Below are 24,968 nucleotides of genomic sequence, written 5' to 3'. Positions count from 1 at the left end.
TAACTTCTGCTTTATTGCTTTCACCTATTAAAAAATCTCACAATTACTTGTACTCCATCCTATGAAGTGTTGAGTTTCTTGAATGCTCCCTGAATGTAATGAGGATAAAAATGTTTTCCATTTTGGAAAAAGGAGCCTGGAGTCCAAGACAATCCACTGATTGTTTCTGCCTAGAAGCAACCTCTTTTCTGCTACTACTATGTGCAATGTGCAGGGCTCAGACAATAGTAGACACAACATGAATCCAGGCCAGCTGGGCACCTTTTTGCGCATATCCACTGCAGGAGTCAAACTCATACTGTGGTGGGAGCCAAAAAGACATTTGCAGTTAGAGTCCATGAATCAGGGCTACGAAATTAAGTATAATTTGAAATTTATGGGGCATAAACTCCTAAACTTGGCATTGTCTAGAACCAGCTCTTGATGGATTCCATGATTGCTGCTGCCATTTAGGAAAATGCTTTACTTATGTTTAAAATGTTATGCTTTAAAGCCTCTTCCTAATACCATTTTACTGAAAAGGTCTTTTACTTTACTGATTTTACCTGTGAAAAATCCAAATGGACTATCCTTACCAGTATAGTCTTGCGAATTACTAGTGCTTCATGCCTCAGGACTGTAGATATTCCTGTCTAATTTAAAAGACCAGAATAATATTGAAATGTTATTCTCAAGAAGCCACTTGTGAAATAAGAAACATACAGAAATATTTGAAAGCTGTCTTTTTCTTCTGTGCATATGGAACAATATTTTGAAAGATGATGTTATAGCTCCCTTTAGGGTCTTTAAAATTATGCAGTGTGTTCTTATGCTGAATCCTGGTGAAGTTTATGCTTATTACTCATATTAACTTTCTAGCTGAATTTGACTTAGCCATGCATATTTTTGTAAAATTTACACACAATTCTTCTGCTATATATGCAATTCCTGAAGATCATTATGTGGTGCTTTGGAGACAATGTAGATTTCACATTTGTGTTCCTAGTCTCTTGATCAACTCTCAAGTAAGGAAGTTCTCATAAAGTCATAGGTCTCCCTGTCTTGGATAATATTATTTTTAGTTTCTCAAAAATGTCAGCATCCTTTCAAAAGCCACTGCTAAAATAGATGTACAGAAGTGAATTCCACACTATCATATATCCTAACTATGAAGATAAAATCCTTTAATTTCTTCAAAGCATATGAGACGTTCCAATCATTAAGTCCCACTTGCTCATGTACTATGGAACATCTTTTAAAAAAAGGACAACAACAACAATACAAAACATTCTGCTACTTATGCCAGCAGAATAACAGGTCTGTAAAACTGTTACTAACATCAGTCTTTCAGAGGAGTGTACAAAGTCATATAATTCTAACGATAGTAGCCCAGTCTTCCTTTTGAAAGGCTATGATGTTTCGAAAAGGTGGATTTGGCCAGTTCATCAAGCTTTTCCCTTCTCCCTTAAACAGTGCATAAGAAGAATATCTAATTAATGAGACAGCATATTCCGTATGAGGATGATGTGCAAACAAACATTCATCTTACATATATTTATGTCTCCAGAAGGCTCGAGACTTTTCTTCCTCCCTCCCCAAACGTGTCCGTCACTAGGCTGTCCTGCATCTCCTTGCTTTCCTGTTCCTTTCTTCTTTATTACACAAGGTACCTAAAAAGACAAACAGAAATAGAAATCAAGAATTACAAACACTAAAAAATAAAATCTCATACATAGCGATTAAAAATGTATCACCTACCTCACCAATCAACCCTGCAGCAATTGTTCTTAAAATAGCCTAGAGTCAGTAGTCAGAGTAAAAGGACCTCATCTCGTTTCCACTTTCTTCTGTTCACCAGGAAAGTAATTTTTTCTTCACAGTTCTTGCTTTTGTTGACATCATATGAAGATTTTCAACATGGAAATTTTCTTGTCAGTATAACATAAAAAATTCCATGTTGTAACATCTCCATGGGGAAAAAATCATAGATTTTATACCAGAAAAGCATTTTCTTGCTTGCCATGCACTCTTTTCTTTGAAGGTCAGACTTCAAATAGTCACTTGATAGAATCAAGTAAAGAGGGATACATACAATAGCCATTTATCAAATTTTCTGGTCACTTGCAAGTCTTGACAGTATTATAACCTTGGAAAAGTTTGATAACTCAAAAGGCAGAACACAGTGGAGAGTATCTATCCACCTGCTGGGAAACATGGAAAATCCATCCAAACCACACTGGATCCTAGGTGTACATAAACTTCCTATATTTCATAAGCATACTTTAAGTGTTAAAGTACTTCTTTAAATACTTAAGCATTAAGTATTTAAAGAAAAATACTTGTTAAATGAAAGCACTTTGACTTCATGAGCTTGTCTGTGTGGTGGATTAAACTTGTCCAGCTGCTGGACACCCACTCAGCTGCCCACTCAATCCCCCTCCTAATGAGGACAGGGGAGGAAAATAAAAGAGTTCATGGGTCAAGGTAAGGACAGAGAGATCATCTACCAATTACCACCAGGGCAAAACAAACTCAACTTGGGGAAAATTCATTTACTGACAAATAAAATATTTGAATAGTGAAAAAGAGAAATTACAACATTTTCTTCCTATCCATCCCTTTTATCCAGTCTCTACCTCACTCTCTTCATTCTTGACTTCTCTAACTCACCTAGAAGTGCAGGGCGATGGGATTATGGTCCTTTCTGCTGTTCCTTCCTCCTCACACCTTTCACCGGCTCCAGGGTTGTTCTCCACGGACTGCAGTCCTTCAGGATAAACCTGCTCTACTGTGGGCTCTCTCTGGGCTGCACTTCCTTCAGAAAATATCCACCTCCCTTGGCATGGGATGGTCTAGGGTCTACAGTGTGCTAAGCACTCCTCTGTGCCTTCACCTCCATGTTCTCCTCCTGCACCATGGTTGCAGGAGAATCTCTGCTGCTGTACCTACAGCACCTCCTCCCTAAATTTTTTATCCAACCTTGGTGTTTGCAGGGCTGTTTCTCATATTTTCTTCCTCACTCCTCACTGACACACAGCATTCAGAACCTTTCTCAAATCTATTTCTCTGAGGCACTGCTGTGTTGGCAGTGGGGCCCAGCATTGCCCTGTGGTGGGGTCACTAGAGCCAACTGGCATCGGCTGTGTCCAGGACAGGACAGCCCCAGCCTCCTCTCACAGAGGCCTCTGCCAGCACCTGGGCACAGACACCCAACACATTACATTCAAAATTTACAGGTTTGAGAATTAGTAATCTCTTCTGCCACCAAACGGCTTTAGCACTGTGGGTGAACTGGATGATCTCCACAAGTCCCTTCTAACCCCTAAAATTCCATGATTCTGTGACCCATAGCTTCCTAATTTCCTCAAGAGAATACAACTTTTATTCAGGTGATGGTATAATGAAAACAATTAAAGAGACTTAAAGAACACAAATTATTAAAGATGGAAATTCCACACTCCAGATCAGGATGACAGAGAGGACAACAAAGGATATTAATGAGAAAAAATATAATGAGAAAATTTTATGTATATTATCTTGAAATTACAAGAAAGTGAACTGGTTATGTGATCTAAACATTCACTGACCAGAATCAACACAATAACCAAGGAAATATGAAAGAGTAAACTATATTTCTGACAAAATGGAAACCAGCAGAACATAGATAGGGTCTACCACCAAACTCAGTCACATGGAGTTCAAGTCAATCTGCTACGAACACCAGCAGGGCTAGAACAACATGTAGGAATCATAAATAGAATGTCCAATAAGTGGGTCCATACAGGCATAAGGATACTGTGTTTGACATCTGGACCTGAGGGCCCTAAAGATCAGATATTTTCTCTCATACATTCACTATGCAAAGCACAAAAACTTCTGACATTCCCAAACTAAATATTTAATTTTCAAAATAACAACAACTAAGATTTAATGCAAGGAAAAGAATATTTGTAACGCCCATTATAACAAGACACAAGCAGTAGAAAGGTCTGATAGTCTACAGCTAACTGCAAAACTGCATTTAGGTTTTGTGGATTTTAACACAAAAAATAGCGCAGCAAAGGACATTGCAAACTCGTTTCTGCAGCTCTCCATCACAGTCACAACAACCTAATCCTCAGCTTTTTCTTTGGCACTCTGTAGGCACTAGTAGACATTAGGAGGAACTTTGTATGAAAAATCTCAGGAGGCATAGAACCATATTAGTAGTGATATAATTTGCCAGAGGGAACCTCTGCATATATCATTGCTATTACAGCTGAACAAATACATTGTGAATAATTGGACAGATAAAGCATCTTTCTTTTGAAGAACTGTTGAAGAGAAGCTTACAGTTTGCTCAATTTTGTTTGTTATTCAGAGTTACCCAGTGGATAATTAGATGAACGAGTTTTGCTCTGAAGGTTGTTCACAAGCAAGTATTTCATACCAACATCTGCAATTTGAACAGTTTCAATTAGATTTCATTGCTTATGTGGGTCACATATTATTGGATCTGACTCCTGCCAGTATGAGTATTGCTCTTAGAATCCAGCATTTGACATGAAGATTTACTTATAAATTCAAAACATATATTGATCAAATACTCTCCAACATTTTGCACTTCAAAGTTAACATTTCTGTGACCATTCCTGCCGTCACAAAATACCAGAGAGAATAATCCCAAAGGACCAGCAATACAAATCTCTTCTATTTTTTCACTTTTTAATTTTAGCATGTCTTTATAGATTAAATGTAGGATATTTATTGAGATCAAACTCTATTTTTTCAATAAAACAAAGCAAAAAAAAAATTGAAAATACCTGAGTAACGATGCATTTTCACTGCACTCATTATCTGCATGCTGATGTTCTAGACGCAGTTAAACCCTGAAGCACTCTCATGCAGTGCTTTGACAATTAAAATGATATATTTTCCCTCCTACACAATTTTTTTGAAGCTGTCAAATGTCATTTTCTTCAAGACTATGTGTCGTGGTGTACCTTCTGTTTAGAATTATTTGGAAAATTCCTGAAAGTGGGGAAATGTGTATTTTTAAGGTCACCATTTTCAAAGGTTATTTAAATATTTGAGATCAAAATCTGCAGACTCTTTCACCTTGATATAAATTAAATTTTATGTTTGCATTTAAGCAAATCAGAAATACAACTGAAGCCCAAGAAACACAGGTGCAATTCTTCTCATTTGTCTTTTTCCATAATTCAAAATAATCCATGTGTGGTGAGAGAAGAGGTGGTTTCTAGGTTAAGAGCCAATAAGAAGGAAAAATAAGAAATTCATCCCCTAGTTACCAATGTACCAGCCTTTCCAAAAGAACACGGGGGAAAAAAAATACACAAAAAGTAGATTCTGCCTCAATGCTGTATTGTTTTCCAGAAAATTTCTGGAAATGCCTTTCAACTAAGTCACATACCAGTGACAAGATGCTCACTATAATGAGAACAGTTGGCAACATCAAAGAAAAGATGAAAATAGTGTTAACACAACTGTGGTATAATTTCTGCTGCTCCAAACACTCACACCATCTGCCTAGGAAGAATAAACACACAAACAGCAAAACTAAGCCCGGAAAACAGGAAATTACTAAAGTCAGTGCATGTTCAAACTGCTGTAACTTTTATCTTCCTTCACCCAAGAATAAATATCCTCAGAGGGACTAGGAACAGAAGTTTTATCTCATCAAACTGTCTATTCCTCCTCTTCAGTATACAAAAGCTCATAAACAGCAGAGATTCACCCCTGTAACATTGTCCCCATGATCTCAACTTAATTTATTCTAAAAACAACAGCAACAAAAAAGTCAGGCAAAGTTATGATACTGAATAGGTTCACTTTACGGTTAGATCTATTTCTCAATAAACCCAAACTTGTGCATTTTTTTGTGCGTGCAGAATGAAAGGTGAGTGATAGAGAGCATTTTCTTTTCTGTAGAGTAAATTGAGATCTCAGAGTCAAAGAAATAATGCATGATAAATGAAACATATTTCATTTTAACTCTGGCAGAGACCTTTTGAATGTGTCTTATTCTGGATCTCATTTTGCTCATCTCTACTGAGTCAAAGGCAGCACAAAATTATCCCCGTTTTGTTTTCTAAGCCTGAAGTGAAGGAGCCTCCCATTTAGCCTTATCATGGCAGAGGACAGCAATAGGGCAGAACAGGCCTGTCTGGAGGCGTTTTCGACAAATAATTTAAGAACCAAATAGGCCACCTAACCCGCCCAGATCTTCCAGCAGAATCATCTAGACCTAAATCATTTCTCACAGTTGCTTAGCCTCTTCTTTAAAAAACCTGTCTAACTTCTTTAAACATCTTATCTGAGCCCTACTTAAAAACCACTAATTCCACATCTGCCTTTGGCAAATTTTCTCAGAGCTTATCTATTCTGACTGCTAAAAAAAATCCTCAGTGTTTAATCTAAATTTCTTTCGCTGTAATTTACAGCAATTACTTGTCCAGGCCCCAGTGGTTATGGAGGTCTTTATTCTTCTCCTCTTTACCTATTTTATATTTATCTTCTCCATTCTACAGGATGAATCTCCCTTCAGACTCCCTTCTTTGTGCTAAAACACACCTCCAACAAAGTCAAAGGGAGAATTCCAGCTTCCAGTCCCACCAGGAAAAAGAATACAAGACTAAGGAAAAGCTGTGTTGACTTCCTGTGAACTTCAGTCCTTTTCACCTGGCAAACTGCTATGTCTAGCATTGTAGCTTCTTCCCTTTCAAAATTTAAGAAAATAATTTGTTTTTATTTCTTCATAAGAGAAGAACCTTTCCTTTTTAAATTCTCTGGTGAATTCAGTTTGTACTAACTGCATTTAATTAGCAGCTCTCTGCTTCAAAACATATGTTTCTTCAGTTTGTTGACATTAAGAGACCATAATATCAAGTTTGATGCATCCCAGTCTGTAGCCTTGAAAAAAAAAAGCTATTGTATCACTTGTGGAGGATTATACACCTAAAAATAGTCAAGATGAAAAGACTTGTCAAGAAAATGATACTTAACTATGATACACTGGGAAAAAAAGCATCTCAATTATAAATAGGTTCAAAACACAGTATTACTGTTACCTTCTTCCAGCAAGAAGGTTAATCTTTAAAATACACCTCATCTCATTGAAAGGCTACTAAGGCTGTGACCTATTCCAGTGACAGTTTAATCTAGAAAGAATGCATTTAAGTTTAAGCAAACCATTTTACTTGCCACCGCAATGGACTAAGTTGGTGAATTATGAAGGGGAGTAACCTCCTGGAGAACGAACAGTAATTCCCTGAATTGCATTAACTCCACTGCTTGTATCTGCGCAAGTACAATTCTCATTATAAAAGTGTTCAGAATGCAGTTCATTTTCTAGCATCAAATGCATAAATGTAATGTTTCACATCACTCTTCTTCATATAACCCACATTCTAAGATCCTTTGAATTCTCTAAATTCATAGGTGGGCAGTGTTTTTAGACTATGTGCAGTACTGCCATTGGAGAACAGCTACTGACACTGCACTTCCGCTGCCACACCATTAACTCTTAGATTCAAAACCAGCAGGTAAGAGTGAGAAACAGTTGTTGCTGCTACCAAAGGCTTTTGGGGCAGAAGCAAGGTAGACTTGGCAACTCATTTACATTTTATGGACCTAACGCTGTGGTTAGATTATACCCTACACAGCTGCCTTTTGGCCCTCAATAACAATTATTCTGGATTAATTAAACTGCTAACTTGAAAGATTTTCAAATCTGAATTTCTGAGAATAACTTGTGGCATTTTAAGTTAATTTCTTGCTTTTTCCCTCAAAATTCCCTACAGCTGGATCATGTTATCTTTCATCTATCTTTCCCACCTTGGTGATTCTTTTAATTTTTCACTGATAAAGGTAAATGAATGCAGCCCTTCTAAGGTATCATTATAGAAATAGTAATCAAATTAGTCCACATCAACAGATTGCTGATCAGAAACAATGCTGTCACTTGGTGCAACCTGGGAACATTCAGACAGAACTGAATGGATGAGGCAGATCAGGCTTTCTGCTTGACAGGATCGAAGGCTAACGCATGGACACGGACAAATAAGAGCCAGCAACATATGTATTGTACTGATCCAAAGGCAAATACACAGAGAACCAGCCTAGTTCTGGGTGTTAGGAGGTGTCCGATGAGCCTTCCCTTCTCCAGGCTGAACAGTCCCAGCTCTCTCAGCCATTCCTCATAGGGGTGTTGCATTCCCTTCACCACCTTTGTGGTTCTTGTACTCTTTCCAGTATGTCCACATTTCTGCTGTACTATGGGGCCCACAAATAGATACAGCAGTCAGGATGCAGCCTCACCAGTTCTGAGCAGGAGGGAATGACTGCCTCCCTAGACCTGGCAACACTTTGCCTAATGCAGCCAAGATTACTCTTAGCTTTCTTAGCGGCGAGAGCATTTAAGAGCACAGAAAATATGTTGCCCTTAGGAATGAATGGAAACAAAACTCCCAGGAGTGGTTCGGCAAATATCTTGGGCACGTGGTTACCAAACAGTGTTTTAGACTAGATGTTATGACCAAACAGAGTTCAGACTAGTTTCCTTTTCCACCCAACTTCAGTGGAAATTCTGCTGATATACAGCCAATCTCTTACATATAATCAGGCCCAGCCAGAATTTCTTGAAGAGCAACATACTCCCGTTTCCAAAGAAGTGCACATACATAGCTGTACATCTAAAGCTTCTTATTGTTTACTTCTTGTGGAAACTGAGAAGCTAAGGGAATGCTATCCTGCAGTATTCACACATACTCCTTCTATGACTACTTTTCTCAAGTATTTTTTAATGCATATTAATATATATTTTAAAGAAATCTAGGAAAGGATGATAAGAGAAAAGCATCTGTTAATCTGGCAAAAAAAAAAGTGCTGCTGTACATTTCTCCTAGTCAGTGTAAATGAACAGCTACTAGAATACAACAAAATATATAATTTGTCTCAAGATAGTGATTGCACTCCTTATAATTTCCTCCAGCAGACATTCATTATTTTCAAAATGTTTTGTTAATATTTCATTTGACTTGCAGGGTAATTTGTCCTCACCTTCTCATTTGCACAATTTAATATTTTAATCTTGAATTTAACATTAGAAACAAATTTACATTAACAGAGCAGAAGCAGTTGAAATAATCATGTTTTGTACTAAGTAATTGAAAATGCATGTGACTTAAAGAAAATGAACCAGTTAAAAACTCTGACAAATAGTGAGCTAGATTTCTCATACTGCATTTACATTTGAGGGTATGCAACCAAAAGTAAATAAAGACATGCTGGAGAAATTAACGATGCTTGTACAAGGAAGGACAATATATTTGAAAGATACTGCACAGTAAATAACATTAAATTGCTCTTTCCTCTTTAGCAGAAAACTGATGCCCTGCTTTGGCAATCAAGACAACATGAAAAATTCCAAGTTTCTCTTATTTTGAGGAATAATGCTACATTATTCTTCACGTACATTGCTAGTTACAGTAAAATTTTTGCCAAAATATGAAACACTGCTAATAAAGGAGGACAATGGTAGATGCCTCATTGTTTAAGAAATGCTTCTAATTGTAAACTGTGATAAAAATTTTACAAATCTTCAGAGGACTAGTACTTAGGTGTACCGTCTGATGGACCCAGATATAGAGGGCAGAAGGAGCTGTTCGGACAGGCTGAAGAGCCTAGAGCTGTTCAGATAAGGAAGGAAAGAAGGGGAGAACAAACCTGCCTGACTAAGAACAACAAAACTAATGAACCATCATTTCCTGCACGTTTTGAGCATCCCTTTACCATCCTTGCAGTAACAAACCCAAATCTAAACTCTACGTAGTCTTTTCAATATTGGTTCTGTTGCAGTGCCCAAGTCCTTTTCACTCTCCTGTTCAACAGCACGTCCTAACTCACTCCAGTGTCTTGTACTGCTGTCTGGACTGGAAGACTTCAAATGGCTCCAGACTATTAAAATGGTAATCATACAGCTCAATCTGCACATCAGGACTGACTGGCCAGCTAACACACTAAGCAAAGAAGGTCACTCACTGCAACAGCTCTTCCAATGTCAGATTTACTAGATCTCTCTCCTGTCCAGCTCATACTTTTTCAAAGACATAAAATTTAATTAAGAGATCCCTACACTCTTGTCAGATGTAACTAAAGTTGGCTGGTCATCAAAATTGTTTGCTAAGAAACGGTAGTCAAGTTTGTACATATGTCTGATTTCCTTTGAAAACCAGGCTATAACAGCTTGAAGTTCCCTTTCAATTTGGACGATGTATTTCAAAACCTTAGTAGAATATATACTTGGAACTCATTGTGATAGGACTAGGGACTAGTCAAGGCTGTGGTGACCACTATGCCACCAAGGAAGCTGTAGCTGAATGAGCCAACTCAAAAAAGGGAAATCCAGTTCCTCACCTTAACATTGTTAATAATATACTATTTCATTTCCCAGCAAAATCATCTAAAATCTAGTACTCTGTAAAGCATGCATTGTACCAGTGTTATTCCTGTAGTTACACTCAGCTCTATTACTACAGAAATGAGTGCATATTCCCTGATAGAATTTCCTGATAGCATTCAGAACCCTAAAACAAAAAAAAATCTACCACCAATGAAAAACACTGTGAAACCAGAAAACCGACGCTTTATCATCTTTAATACTAATACCCATCACATATACTCATCATTTATACTACATCAGTCTTCTTTTATAGTAATATAATAACTTTGGTACATTTTGCTTTTGCAAGAACATTTTGTATATGTAACTTCTTCTGACGTAGAATCACAGAATCACAGAATTGCTCAGGTTGGAAAAGACCTTCAAGATCATCAAGTCCAACTGCAACCTAACCATACTACCCTAACTCTAACAACCCACCACTAAATCACGTCCCTGAGCACCACATCCAAACGGTTTTTAAACACATTCAGGGATGGTGACTCAACCACCTCCCTGGGGAGCCTGTTCCAGTGCTTAACAACCCTTTCTATAAAGAAGTTTTTCCTCATATCCAACCTAAACCTCCCCTGGCGCAACTTGAGGCCATTTCCCCTTGTCCTGTCACCTGTCACCAGTGAGAAGAGACCAGCCCCGCTCTCACTGCCATCACCTTTCAGGTATTTGAAGAGAGCAATAAGGTCTCCCCTTAGCCTCCTCTTCCCCAGACTAAACAGCCCCAGTTCCTTTAGTCTCTCCTCATAGAGCATATTCTCCAAGCCCTTAAGAAGTTATATACTACATTTGGTTTGGTTTAATACATCAGATGAAAACATGACAGATTCCAAGTAATGTTACTGTCTTTTTTATTAAAGCTGAACATACACTCCTGCTCAATTTGCTTCAGCATGTCCTATGGAATTACCATTCTTCAAAAGAAGAGATGTGACATCTGATATTGCAGAAAAGATTCAGATGACTGCAGACAGGATGTCTTGCCACAAAAGCCAGCATACAACCTTCATTCATTTTCTGTCAGAGAAGAGTACCGAATATTGATGTGTATGTCTTGGTTTCTCAAAAGCACTACTTTTTTAAGCAGCAACACAAAAGGGAGGGAGAGGTGCAAATCTCCGTTGAATCCTTCACGCCCTACTTCTTCGGTCCTGGTAGGTTGTACTGGGTTTGGCTGGACTGGAGTTCATCATAGTCTGTATAATGATGTATTTTGGATTTGACTAAAACAGAGTTGATAAGAAAACCAGTTTTTTTGCTGTGTTTGAGTGATGCTTCCGCTTTTTCCTTACTCTGCCTCCCATCAGCTAGTAGACTAAGGGAAGGCAAGAAACTGGGAGGGCACACACCCAGGACAGCTGACCGGAACTGACCAAAGGGATATCCCATACCATATGACGATGTGCCCCGCAGTAACAACTCCAGGAAACAAGAAAGGGGGACATTCATGGTTTTGTCATTTGTCTTCCCAAGAAACCATTACATGCACTGAGACCCTGATTTCCAGGAAGTGGGAAAAGGTGAAAAAATGCTATATTTTCTTTGCTTGCATGTGCAGCTTTTGCTTCACCTGTTAAATTGTCTTTGTCTTGATCCACAAGTCTGTTCACCTTCCAGGTATTTTTTGCCTATACTGCAGGAAAAGGAAGTGAGAAGGCAGCTGGGTAGGTTCTTGGTTGCTGGCCAGGGTTAACCCAACACATAAGCTTTATGATTTTCACCTAAACTACAACTCTGATACTGGGCTTCCGTTCCAATCTGGGTTTATTTCCATCAGTAACATAATGCAGCAATAACTGCCAGTAGATACGCTCAGTAAGACACTTGCTCATGTGTCACAAAGCCAACATTTATATGACTACTTCCTTGCTAATCTTAGCAACAATGAGTATAATATCCTCAAGAGTTAACTTCTGTTGAATTGTTTTTTAATGCATACAGTGCAAATATGCTCTGCAGCAGCAGCAGCAATATGAACCTGCTTATTTCACATATTTCTTCACAAATGTCTACACTAAACAATGCAATAAAAATCCTTCTTTGCCTTTTTCCAGGCAACTTCTGTTGTCAAGTCCAACTTTTCCATGATGTTCTGTAGCACTGGAGAATATTTACTCATTTATTTTACATACACATGCAACAGGCCATCTGCATCTCTCTTTCAAGGTGTCAATGCAATAGAGCACTACGCAGTGCATGGACATTTGACATTTGAGTATCAAGTGTCAAGATTTTTACTGCCTCATAACCACTTCATATCATACCGACTCAGCACGTTGCAGCAGGTAACTGATATGCAATAGCAATTATTTAGTTCCTGGATATAACTGCTTTACTGAAGAAGACAACCTTAAATTGATGACTAACACCTTAGTGTTTTGTGGTTCTTCACTTCTGGAGAGAAGTCACATTTCTCCTCTGCTACGTGCACCTGTCTTTGTGCAGAATGCCCAGTTAAACTTTCCCTTTTTGTCTGCACCTACAAAATTCTAAAATCAATCCAACTACTTTAAAAGGATCTGACCTCATGTTTTTCCAGAATGTTACTCCTAGAAAGTGAGAGACTTTGAAAAACTAATAGTGTCCTGACTGATCCAGACAGAAGGTTGTGAACTGCCTGCTAGGTCATAGCAGATGGGATTTGAAACGGGAAAATATCTCTCAATAAAATGTCAAAGTAAGGAAGAAATTCTTTTCTCCCTGAAAAAGATAATAAGAATGTCTTTGCTGCTGCACATATGTGAAATGCAGATTTCCTTGTATTTTGCTCTGTGCTTTTAACTGAATTCGGTGATGCCTCAGTGGGCTAGATATGCTCAGGTCACCGCTGTCAGATGGGGCTGATTGAGGATTTAGACATACAACCCACTGTGAATTTTGAAAGTCTGTTGACAGATACAGATGCTGAGCTATTCTGCTCAGATAACATGGGAGTTCCACTTATCTATTTATGATCAGAAACTACGTTTTTGCTACACTTCATAGCTTGCATGTGGCATGTGAGTAATCAAGGAGAATGTTTGTGAAGAAGACACCAAGACGCTTTGTAAATCTGTTGTCTATGGGCATAACTATGAATGTAGATCTAATCTTTAGACACTAGTTAAAATATTTTGATGTTTCAAAAGGATTCAGAAAATCTCATTGCTATCATATGTACCATATTGACTTAAAAGTCACTATCAGTAGCTACTTATTTTCACCGACAATTAAAAAAATTACTTTTTGCAATTTTGTAATTTTTGTGAAAAATATTTACTAATTGCTGGTACAGAAAATAAGGACTAAGTGGTTTGGTTTTGGTGTTTTTTTTTCCGTAAAATTCTAAAAAGTTACACATACAGCTGTTTCCCTTTGAAGGATCAAGCCAGTAAACTACAGACAAGGAGGCTAGGCTTTATTTAAGAGCGTAACTGCCAGTACTGCAAGTTTCCTTGCCATCAGCTACACTTACAGTGCTTAATATTTTTCCTTTCACTTCCCAGGCACAGTTGTTATCTAATACTGTATCACTAGGTTCTTGTTTTTATACACTTGTTTAATCTAGCACTACGCCTTCATTAGCAGTTCCAGAAAAGAAGTAGTTCTCTATGGCTGTTCTTCAGAACAGGATGTGTTAAAGCTATGTGTGTCTGTGTGTGTGCTGTGCCATTTGACTCATGTGAATCAGAGACAGCAAAGGTGAGCAGGAGCAGACCCTAAACAATAAAAATGCATGGTAATGCTGATACTTGCTGTTGGCAAGAAGCATATAACTGCATTTTTACAATTCTACGTTTTCAGAAGACCTGAGAGTTCAGCCTACATAACACACTCCCATCTCCACATTTAAGTTACCTGGATATGAAGAACCAAATATAAGACCAAATTTGAAAATGGATCTCTGAAATTAGAGATCCATATCTGCTAAGATCCATATGCAGCTGAGGTGCAACACCAGTTACAATACACCGATGCATATTTCATGTCTACTAAGTGTTTGAGAGCTTCCAGTATCAGCCAACTGTAGTAAGATATACAACATGTCTGTCAGTGCTTTGCTGGATGTAATTTAAACAAAAAGTTTTTTTTTCCATTTAGAACTCTATAAGTGTAAGACAGTTCACGGAGAGGAAATACTGATCTTCAGACCAACAGCAACTTAAATGAAAGTTGTTTAAGAATAAACCAGCAATGTGATAACTGTCATGCTCCCTTCCTGCAAAAAAAGAGAGATGAGTTTGACCAGAGAAATAAAAGAAAGAATTATGGCATTTCCCACATCACTGTAGAGACTTGAGCTTTCTTTTTTTTCAGGAATTACTAATTGAGGAGGTAAGTGTCTCAGAAAACTCAACAAAGGCAACTGGATCTGCTTGCTATTCAGCATAGCACCAAACTTGCCTACTTCCTTGCTGCCTATCCTCACAGAGGATAAGGTCCTGCTACTATCATAGGCTATAATAACTCACCAGAGCAAAAATCTGTGATTTGAGAACTGAGACTTTCCAAGTTCAGCACCTAATGACAATGCCTACTCTCAGCACCACTCCACTGTGCATTCAGCAAAGTGAAGTGTTACATTTGCAACAGCCACCTAAACTCTTGCTGACCTAATAAGCAATGTTTCAGTTTTTACTGTTTTTACTGCTTGACTCCAATACTTCTGAAAAGAAGCAACATCAGCAACAAATCAAATGCTAAACTGAACTGGCAACAAATCCTGTAGTCATTCAAGGTCACAGAATAGCCTTGTCTTCACTTGTCTAGTGATTGGTAGCCTCCCTTTCAACAGTTCAATAATTAATTCAGCCTTCAGTACATTAAAAAACAATTCCTCTCCCAAGGTAAATGAGAGTTCAAAACCCCCCCTAGTTCCTTGTTAAGGTCACATATGGGCTCTAGTGCTCACCCTGAGACCTGTCTGCCCTCCTTCCCTTACAGGAATTCTCTCCCAACCAAAGGGCATCACCATGTCTCCTCAAAGGAGCACCAACTTGTATATGTACATTATGCACTACTGTAATACCTGCACTTACAGGAACGGGAACTGGGTACAGGATCAGCTAAGATACGTAGGTATGCAGAAAGTTAGATTGGCAGGCTGCAATCAGTTAAACAGAACTGCGCCCAGAACAAGTCCCCAGAAGATTTCACACCAGGTATGTAGTGATATACACAGGGGAAATTGTCTGTGCCAGTCATTCATTCTTGAGTTGCAAAGTACAAAATGGAAAACATTCACATGAATTCAAGATAATCAAGACTTTAAATAGGATTTTGTCTTTTTTGTGGGTCAATTTATTACACAGTATTATATTATAACATCTGTATATTATACCAGAAAATGAAAACTCCAAATTTTGTAGATAGAATGGCGTCTTTATGGCAAGTACTATCTATGTAGTAAGAATCCATTGTTGTCAGTCACAAGGGAACATGGTGTTCCTATATCCAATCACGGGGGTCAGTAACATTTAACCTATTATACTCACCTTGCCTGGTAAACCAAAAACTGTGTGTACTCTGTTTACTCTGTGACACATCATGGAAAAGCACAGCATAAAATATCAGGAGGTAAAGAGGACTCTCTACAACCGTCATGCCCTCCAGATGTTAAACTGCTGTGAGAACTGTAATGACAAGTCAAAGCAGTATTAAGAGAACACTTTTCTGCCTAGAACCCCCACACTCTTACATAGATGTTCCATACCATCCCCGTTTACACCTAGAGTCTACATGAATTTACCTTCATGGAAGGCTGTGAGAGTAGGGCCCTTTCCATCTGCTTCAAACACAGGTTCTATTAGAGAAGAGTCTCCTGGGTCTTGTATAGCTCTTAATGCAGCTAAGGGACTGAGGTAGGAGCCAGGAACTGTCTGAAAACCATTCTTACAACCCTTTTGTTCACAGAAGGATAAATATTCCAAATGCAACTGGGGAAAGAGGAGGAGAGCAACAACACCAACTCAAAACTCCCATAAAGAAAACCTGCGGACAGTCAGTTTGCTGCAAAAACACACTCCAATACCCTGGCAACATTAGCAGATATTTAAGCTCATCAGTGCAGGGCCCATATATTACTAGATGTTGGTGAAAAAATACAATCACAGTTTGACAAATCTAATCAGTGAATCTGGAGACTAAAGGTGTGAGAATATTAAGTACCAACAAAACTTCTGCAATTCGTTCACAGCCTGCCAGCTGCTTCCAGCATGCTGCAAACAATTCAGTGATCGCCTTTTTCATAACAGTTCTTGCCAAAGGGATTTTGTTTTGATGTATTTATTTATTTAGTGTGCATTTATGTTCTTTTTTAATAAAAGCGTTATGCAAGCACTGTATTAAGGACAAAATGCATTGCTCACGCTGTATTAAAGTAATTGACTTGTGAGTGACAAAATAATTACATATATTCCGGGCATTTCACTATTTTTATGTATTATAACTATTAGCTTTGCTGCATTGGAAAAATACAGTGTTCTCAAAGATTAATAATATTGTGCGAGTCTACACACAAAGAATGCAACATTTAACAAATTTATCCTCCAAAAAATTTGCCTACCACCAGTCAGAAAATTTGTGCTGTTGAGCGTTTGTTGGAGTTTTTAAACTTATGTTAAACTTTTGATCAGATGACCATTGTTCTTCGCAATCTATACATGTTTTATGCTACTGATCACTCCAGCATTTAACTTGGAATCATTATTTCAGAATGCTATATTTTATTTTATTTTTATTGTTATTATTTTTATGTATTTATTTTAATTATTTTTGTTATTGTTGTTACTTTTGTTTCTAGAGAACCACTTATAGCTGATTTAGTGATGAAACAAGTTGTAAGACTGTAGGTGTTGACTGGGGGATAAGACAGATCCATTTGCACCTACACCAGCTGCATTAATGAGATCGGGTTTACAACATGAGGAGCAAGATAAAAGAATAGAGACAGTTTAACCCAACTAAGGGCCTGGCAGCAAATACACTGTAAAAGCCACTTACGTATTTGACTCATTCTTCATTTTATGAGAGCAGGCCTGATATGGGCATAACAGCATCCTACAAGCATTTCACATTTTCAGACAAAAAAGTATATGATTTTACACTAAGTAGACTATCCAGAGCAAAAAATATTGCTGTCAGTGTTGATCAGGCAATTACCTGATTTAAAATAGATCAATAATTATTTGAAAATGGCATGATCGTGTCACTCTCTAACACTGGGGTGAAGTTTCAGTTATGTCCCCAGCATAGATAATCAAAAAGTATATGAAAATTAGATAAGCATATGTCTGTAGAAATCTCAGTTTCACTTATTGTTATACTAGTGTAAAAGAATAGAGAAGGAATAAATACAAATGAAAATAGGCAGAAGATAGCCTCTTCTTCGTGACATAAATAATACAATAAAACAACTTCAACAGCCTGTGGCCAGGTTTTGATCTCTTGCATGACACATGCTTCTGATGGGAGGACTGGTCCTTCCCGTTAGAACTGAAATAGTGTTTCATGAGACAGAGGAGATAATTAGTAGTACTGGGGTGAGGGAAAAATTCCTGGAGTCCAAGTTCACTGGTGGACAATGGCTGGCGGAGCAATTTATTTACAGACATACCTATTGCTCAGTGGGAGCACTATAAATGCCTGCAGCTTCTGTGGTGTTGTAGCAGTTACCCTCGTCTTCGCTGCTGCACAGGAACCAGGAAGCTAGATGGGATGGAGGTAAGATTCCTGCTTCTGGATGGTACATGTTTCCTTCTGTGTGTTTCTTTTTACTCTGTTGCAATTGTCTTTCCCTTGGCGTGACATATGCTGAAGCTGTTAAAAACTCTTCTAGTTTTAAATTAAAAATATGCAAAATTAACTAACAGCAGTAAATGAATTTTTTATTGAACATCAAAAGTACCCCAAGACTTAATTTCTTAGGCATATCTTGAGTAGTTTGCCTTTCACATTGAGTTTCTGAATCTAAATGTATAATCTGTCATGGATCAAAGACAGGTGATACAGCACAAACACAAACTACCCTAATAGCATTTTTCTTTTTAAAAAAAAGGCACTGTTTCAAAAACAGCATTTTTCTTTAAAAAAAAAAAGGCAAAAAAAAACCCTAAAAAATAAAAAACAAGCAAGGAAAAAAAAAACCCAACATATAGTAATGCATCCTGTTGTAGGGCAAAACAACGTCACCCAGAATGCTTTCAAGAACCTGATGTGAGATGCTGTTGCCCCTGAATTCCTGCAAGTAGGAGCAGGCATGCTGGCCAAGAGCCACACTTTTTCTGTGAAGCAATAAACCACCAAGCAATTAATTTGTGGCATCTTGCTTCTGTAATGAACACTGTCTACAGTTGAAAGGAGCCCACCTTTCAAGGTGTTGTTTGGTTTTTTTTCTGTTTTACTTCATTATTTTTTATTAGTCTTATTAAAGCTAGATTTATCAGAAGGAAGAAACCTTTTCTCTCTGCTCCCAAACATCCCATTCCCTTTCCCCACCTGCTATTCCCATGGAGCGCTTTGCAGCGCCACACCATGGCCACTCAGCATCTCCTATGCAGGATTGCTGTACTATCATTATAAATATTCAGAGTACAGCAATGGGATTTATCCACGAAAACAAGGATTTGGGCTATCTGATTTGGGATTTTGACCCAGCATGTCACTAATTGTTGGCACCTTATCTTCCCTGGCAAGACTGCAGCCATTTCCCTTGGCTGAGGACCTAACAGCAGTTAGCTGGGTCTATGCTGTTGCCAAATGGGATTATTACAAAGCATTATATATGTGGCTAGTTTTAAAGACCACCTGGAAGCTACAACTAGAGCAGTATGTGGCTGCCTGTGAGATTAACAGTGTCTGCTGCGAGGCATGTACTTCATCAGCTTTCCAAACACTGCATGTTCCATCTATTTGCATTTGGCTGCAGTAGAACTGACAGTGCTCAGTGCTCTGTCTTACAGGTAGCATTACAGTGCAACTGAACTGACTTAGCTAATGATCTGAGATCTGGCAGACAAGTTCTTCTCACTGCAGCCCTTGTCTTTAAGTTTTTTCATTCTCCTAGCAGAGCCCACAGCTGTTGACCAAATGATCAACACAGTGGAATACACATAATTTTTCTCAGACCTCCTTATACAGCTTCTTATACAGATCTACTGTGATGCTTGTACACAGCTTAACACAAGCTTCAGGAGTAGTATATCATAACGTTCCTAGCAGCAGTAGGAGGAATAGCTTAATTGCTGTATATTTAAAATTCACACATTGGGAGATTGGAGCACGATCCTTTATTGTTAAGAATGACAAAAATTACCAAGGAACAAATACGGAAACGCAGTTTGCTGTGCAATTTCTTCTATCAGAGATCAAGTAGCTGGGCTTCTTTGGCCCTGCTCCTCGTGTGTACCCACCGTAGCTCACACATTACGTTCCTGACAAGCCCCATCCTTCATTTCACTGATGGATTTATATTCTGTAGCACTCAACTGAGCACTTAGATAGTCAGAATCTGATCTCATTACATGTGCGTCAGCAGAACTAACTCCAGGAAAGTCAATGGAACCAGGTTAATTTACAGACTTAGAGCCAAATTTTTAATTCACCATCCAACATCTGTCATAACTTCAAATTTAAACTCTCCGTGGACACGACCTACATTCCTAAACCTTACAGATGGTATTTTAATGTTTCTATAAAAAGAAAAATCTTGCATGCCAGTGGAGTGTGCTCAGTTCTTCTCATCTAAGATACCTGACTTACAGGCACCCTAATTCCTCCAGGAGTGTTTATAAGGGCAGCCAGTTGGAACTCAGACAAAGGGAAAGGGAAAAGGAAAGGCAGCTATGTCAACTGAAATGTCAAGGTGCTGGCTAGCCTAAAGCTCAGTTCCAAAACTAATTGGACTGGGGAAATCAGACATATATATTTTTCCCCATTTCCACCGATTCCTATGTATTAAACCTTTCAGCGACCTCATTCAAACCGTGCTTGTTCTGAAAAGTCGAGAATCATCCATCCTAGCTCAGAACAGCTTTGAAATGATTTTTCATGCAGCTTTTGATGATGGAGCCTAAAATATCTGCTGCCTCACTGTTAAACACAGAAAGAGTTCTCATGTTTGGACATACTTTCTCCAGTTACGTTTTTTCTCTTTGCATTTTACACTGCAAGGAACATTGATTAATGTGAATGTTTTAGCTGTAGTTGTTGTTTGTGTATAAACTTTTGTTAAAACAAGTACTGCAGAATAAATGACCTTTATACAGACACCTATTAAGGCACTAAAAGGCTTGGCTACATTCATCTGAGACGCGTATACATAACATTTGGAACAATAAAGGGATCAGCAGCTGCAAGGGGTTTGAATTGAATTCTTTAACAATAGAAAAGTTTTTCAGGCCCAAATACCAGCAAAGAGAATTTTTTGCAGATAATCCAGAAGAAAGAAAATAATAAAAAAAATGCTAGCCAACTTTGCAGCAGTTAGCATAAGGGTGCCATCTGAAACATGTCAGCTTAAGAGTGCCCCATAGTACCATTCTTTTACACAACCATAGTATTCAGAACTGTTTCCCCAAATAATCCCAGATGGCATGCCACAAAATTTCAATTCATTTTAAAAGCTTTCTTTGCTGTTATTATGTGATTGAAAGTGCAAAAGCAAGTTGCCATTCTCATGGCACTATTTGCATTGGCTATTATCCCCTAAAATCCCCTTTAAACAGCTACATTGTCAGCCCATAGGCCTCATTTAGAACTACAAAAAAGCCCAGATTAATTCGATCAAAGGGAGAGCCAAGTACAAAATGCACTTTTCAAACTGTATCAGAGTAGGTTCCCTTTACAGATCGCTGTATGGCTAGAGCAATGCAAAAAAAAACCTGCCTGAAATAAAGTCGGAGCACTGACAGAACTAACTGTGCATGTTTCACATGGAGTTTTCAGGGCTCTTCCAGGGTAACTCTCTCGCTACTAATGATTAGAATAAAATATATTTATTTAAATATAAGGCTGTACGTTAAGTAGAAAGTACCAATTTTTGCTTGTTTGGCTTTCTGCCACCACTTTCAGGAGGCACTGATGACTTAGGCAGCTATAGACATTTCTGAAGTCTGTGTGTATTGGAATTTTTAATTAATCCACTTAACAATCAGCTATGAAACTTCTAAAAGGTACAGACAACTCCCCCCGGAATTACTTTGTTGTTGTTGCAAAAAATCATCATTATCATCAGTGGTGAGGCAAAGGAAAAAGCCACTGGTATCATTTTTGCAAAATAGCCTATTTCATCATCTAATGTGAACCCTTTCAAGTTAAGCATAACACAGGTCCATAGATCTACAGCCAAAAAGTGGCTTTTCGGTCTCACCTGGGGTTCTGATGACAGGCAATAATGCTGGTATTTTTGTTTCTCACAGAAGCTCCTTTGGTGTCTCTGCACTGTCTCACTCCCTCAGTCTCTACTGGAGTTTCTTATTCTTATCTCACCCTCGGTCTGAAGCGGTTTCTTCAGCAGCTGCTTTTGTGTACCGAAAACATTTTACAGGGTAAAGAACTGCAGCACAAAGGTAGAGCAACTGAACACGTGCAGCAATATGTGTCACTACCTCTTAAAGGACACATCAGGCCGAGAAAGACACACTGAAAAGCTGAGCAGCTGCAACTAATACTGAAGTCATTTGCTGTAGGATGAAACTGCATGGTAGCTTTTGTTAGCCACTTCCAATGGGGGTTGGATTTTTGAACAGTACCATTTTAATAGAACAGATCTACTTGTTTACTTCCTAATTCTATGTTATAGAATAAGTGTTTATGTGTTATTAGCAAGACAGTGTTCCCATGGAGATAGAAATAGCTCACACAGAGAAAAAAAAAAAGCCATAAAATCTGTGTAATAAATGTACATTATTTGTGAAGATTATTGATACATTGGCAGACAAAACGTTTTGCAGCTTGCAATTATGAAAACCATTATTTTCATTTGTGCTGTTGGGAACAAGAACAGTGAAATCATAAGTGAAACAGTGAAAAATATAAACTGAAATGTAAACTGTAAATGAAATTGGTTTGTGTACTTAGGGAGGAGCACTTCTTTAAGTCTGCAGTTAGAAATGACAGATTTCATAGTCAATTGCAAACACAGTTTCAGTTTTTAAAAATGTGCGGGGTTTGAACATCTACATGTCATTCCACATACTCATTTGTCCCAGTCATCCCCTTACTGTAAGTTATATAACTTATTATGCTACTGCAACATTTTTAGCACTAAAAAGTAGTTTCAACCCATAGAAAATTACAAAACTATGGTACGTTAGGGAATGAGGCTCTAATCCTGTAAACATGCTTGATAAATTTCATGAAAATACATAATGTTGCAGAAGGGTTTGTAGAACAAGGTGCTCAGGGCTAGACCCAAAGACTCTTTTAGATGTTTAACAACATGTAAAAAGAGCTAATTTAAACATAAAGACCTTCGAACACATGCTTAGCTTTTTTTTTTTTTCCCCCCCCAACCTAATCCTGGAAGTGCCTAACCACTTACAGACAGTTAATTCCCAACAGTAAAGAACCACAAACTGAGTCATCTTGTAAGCATTCCTAGATTTGGGTCACAACATGGAAGCCAATAATAGGGTAAATCCCTCAGGATTCACAAGCTCAGGATCCCTGCCATTTTTCAGCAAAGTCCGATCCAACAGGCATTCTTTAGCTGCACGTATCAGATTACACTCTGCGCAAAGTACAGCCAGATAAGCCAGTGTTTCTGCAGTGTGCACTTAGTAAATCATTCAATCAGTTGTTAGAGCACCCTCACAGGACGGCAAAGGGATTTGAACCTGCATCACCATCCCCGGGCAAAGGCAAATTGCAGCATGGGTTATTCTACAGGGGGCACTCTGAGACTCTCGTGCAGGCAGAAATACACCTCACATAGAATAACTAATAGAGAGAAGAAAAAGAGACCAGAAAGAATTACCAAAATATTTCTCAGTGTCCAAAATACCGAGAGTCCGACAATAAATCTTCTCCAAAAAGGAGATCTTTGTCAAACACCTATTCAGAGGTGAATGTTTCATTTAGCCCACAGAAAAGTAAACTGAAAACTGGAAATTAAACCCTTTAAAGAGGAAAGGCTCAGATATGCTCCTTTTTTAGAAGTTCCTATTTGGAGTAGTTTCACACTATCTACCGAATTTTATAGATCTGCTCATTAACAGCCTAATGCTACAGTGTGTAATAAAGGTAATGACAAGCAGCTAACAGCTCTCTAACACCCAGCAGATGGATGTTTCTATCCAGTCTACTGCTGTTTCCCAAATGGAAAGCAGGAACGACCATTCAAGCAATGAATATTGCCCAAGCAACCATTGTCTTCCTTCCTCTTTGCTAATGGGCTGCTAGGCAGATTTCTCTGCCCAGGTTCTGCTATGAGACATGGAACGTTCTCCACCTTCATTGCACAGATACCTTCTCCAGAGAAGAAGTGCAACCCTCTGTGATACAGCAAGGAGAGAGGGAGTGGGGAAGTCAGAAAGGAGAGTCTGCTGCTGCCAAAGTATTGCAGGAAGAGAGGAGACTGCATTATGGCAAAACCTGGCTCTACCGTGGACAGCTGAAGAGATTGTACAGTTGCTAAAAATCCAACAATGTAACATCCAGTGTGGTAATGCTGAAATCCAACTTTGGCAAACCTGTATTAGCAAACCAGAGCATCTCTTAGTGAAGTTTTGGGGCTTTTTTTCTTGTATATTTAAGTTATTCCTATTGTACGTGCTCAGAACAGATTGAAGATGACCAACACTATACTGATGTCAACATTTTCTATTTTCTACTTTATTTTTCGCTCATTTCTATGAGAAACAGACATTTCTGAACAGTTCTGTCCAGGTTAAATCACTATTTTCAGATTGTGTAAGAGAATATTGATGGAAAAAAAAAAAAAAAAGAACGTGGTTGCCAGTGAGGCATTATGAGAAGGGTATTTTACAGACAGCTGTAGGCTAATAAGTGATAAAGCCACGTTCTAACCTTACATTAGCACAAATCTGGAATAAGTTTGTCAAAATCAATGGAATTAAACTGTCACACACAAAAAAAGATGTTCAGATCAATCTGTTTTCGAAGTCATTTTACACTCTTCCAAGATCCAAAGCCTTCAGAGCATTAAACTCAGTCTGATCTTGAGATACTTGATTATCTGTCCTAGAGATGACTTTACTTTCTTTCACTTGCCTTTGCAAGTGTGAGAACATTAGATGTCAAGGTTTCTAAGTGCTGTTATTGCCTTAGACTGTCTATTCATAAGTCTGTCTTTAGTGAAATCCCCATGTCTGTGAAATGATCAATTACACTGCCTTCTCTGAGTGCATTCCCACTGTAGCTTGTAGATATTATGTAGTTTTCCTTCAGTGTTAACAATCAGAAATGAAGTCATAGGAAGGCTTTTGTCAGCCAGTCACACTGATGAAAACTACAGGCTGGCAGTGTCTTTCAATTTCACAAAGAAATGTTTAGATACGTATGAAATACATAATTGCTAGTAACCTTACAAACC

The 24,968-nt window shown here is 38.2% G+C and overlaps 2 long non-coding RNA genes across 2 annotated transcripts; both read right to left on the bottom strand.

Moving 5' to 3' along the window:
* On the bottom strand, positions 575-22,259 carry LOC110392704. The gene is made up of 3 exons (XR_002434577.1): positions 21,783-22,259; positions 1,529-1,649; positions 575-632 (listed from the first exon to the last, which is right to left on the bottom strand). It is a non-coding gene; the product is annotated as an uncharacterized LOC110392704 (long non-coding RNA).
* On the bottom strand, positions 13,690-18,240 carry LOC110392703. The gene is made up of 4 exons (XR_002434576.1): positions 18,030-18,240; positions 16,164-16,350; positions 15,910-16,047; positions 13,690-14,633 (listed from the first exon to the last, which is right to left on the bottom strand). It is a non-coding gene; the product is annotated as an uncharacterized LOC110392703 (long non-coding RNA).

This window comes from Numida meleagris, chromosome 1, assembly GCF_002078875.1.
Source record: "Numida meleagris isolate 19003 breed g44 Domestic line chromosome 1, NumMel1.0, whole genome shotgun sequence".
In the NCBI taxonomy this organism is placed as follows: domain Eukaryota; kingdom Metazoa; phylum Chordata; class Aves; order Galliformes; family Numididae; genus Numida; species Numida meleagris.
This window is presented reverse-complemented; position numbering and strand designations above follow the sequence as displayed.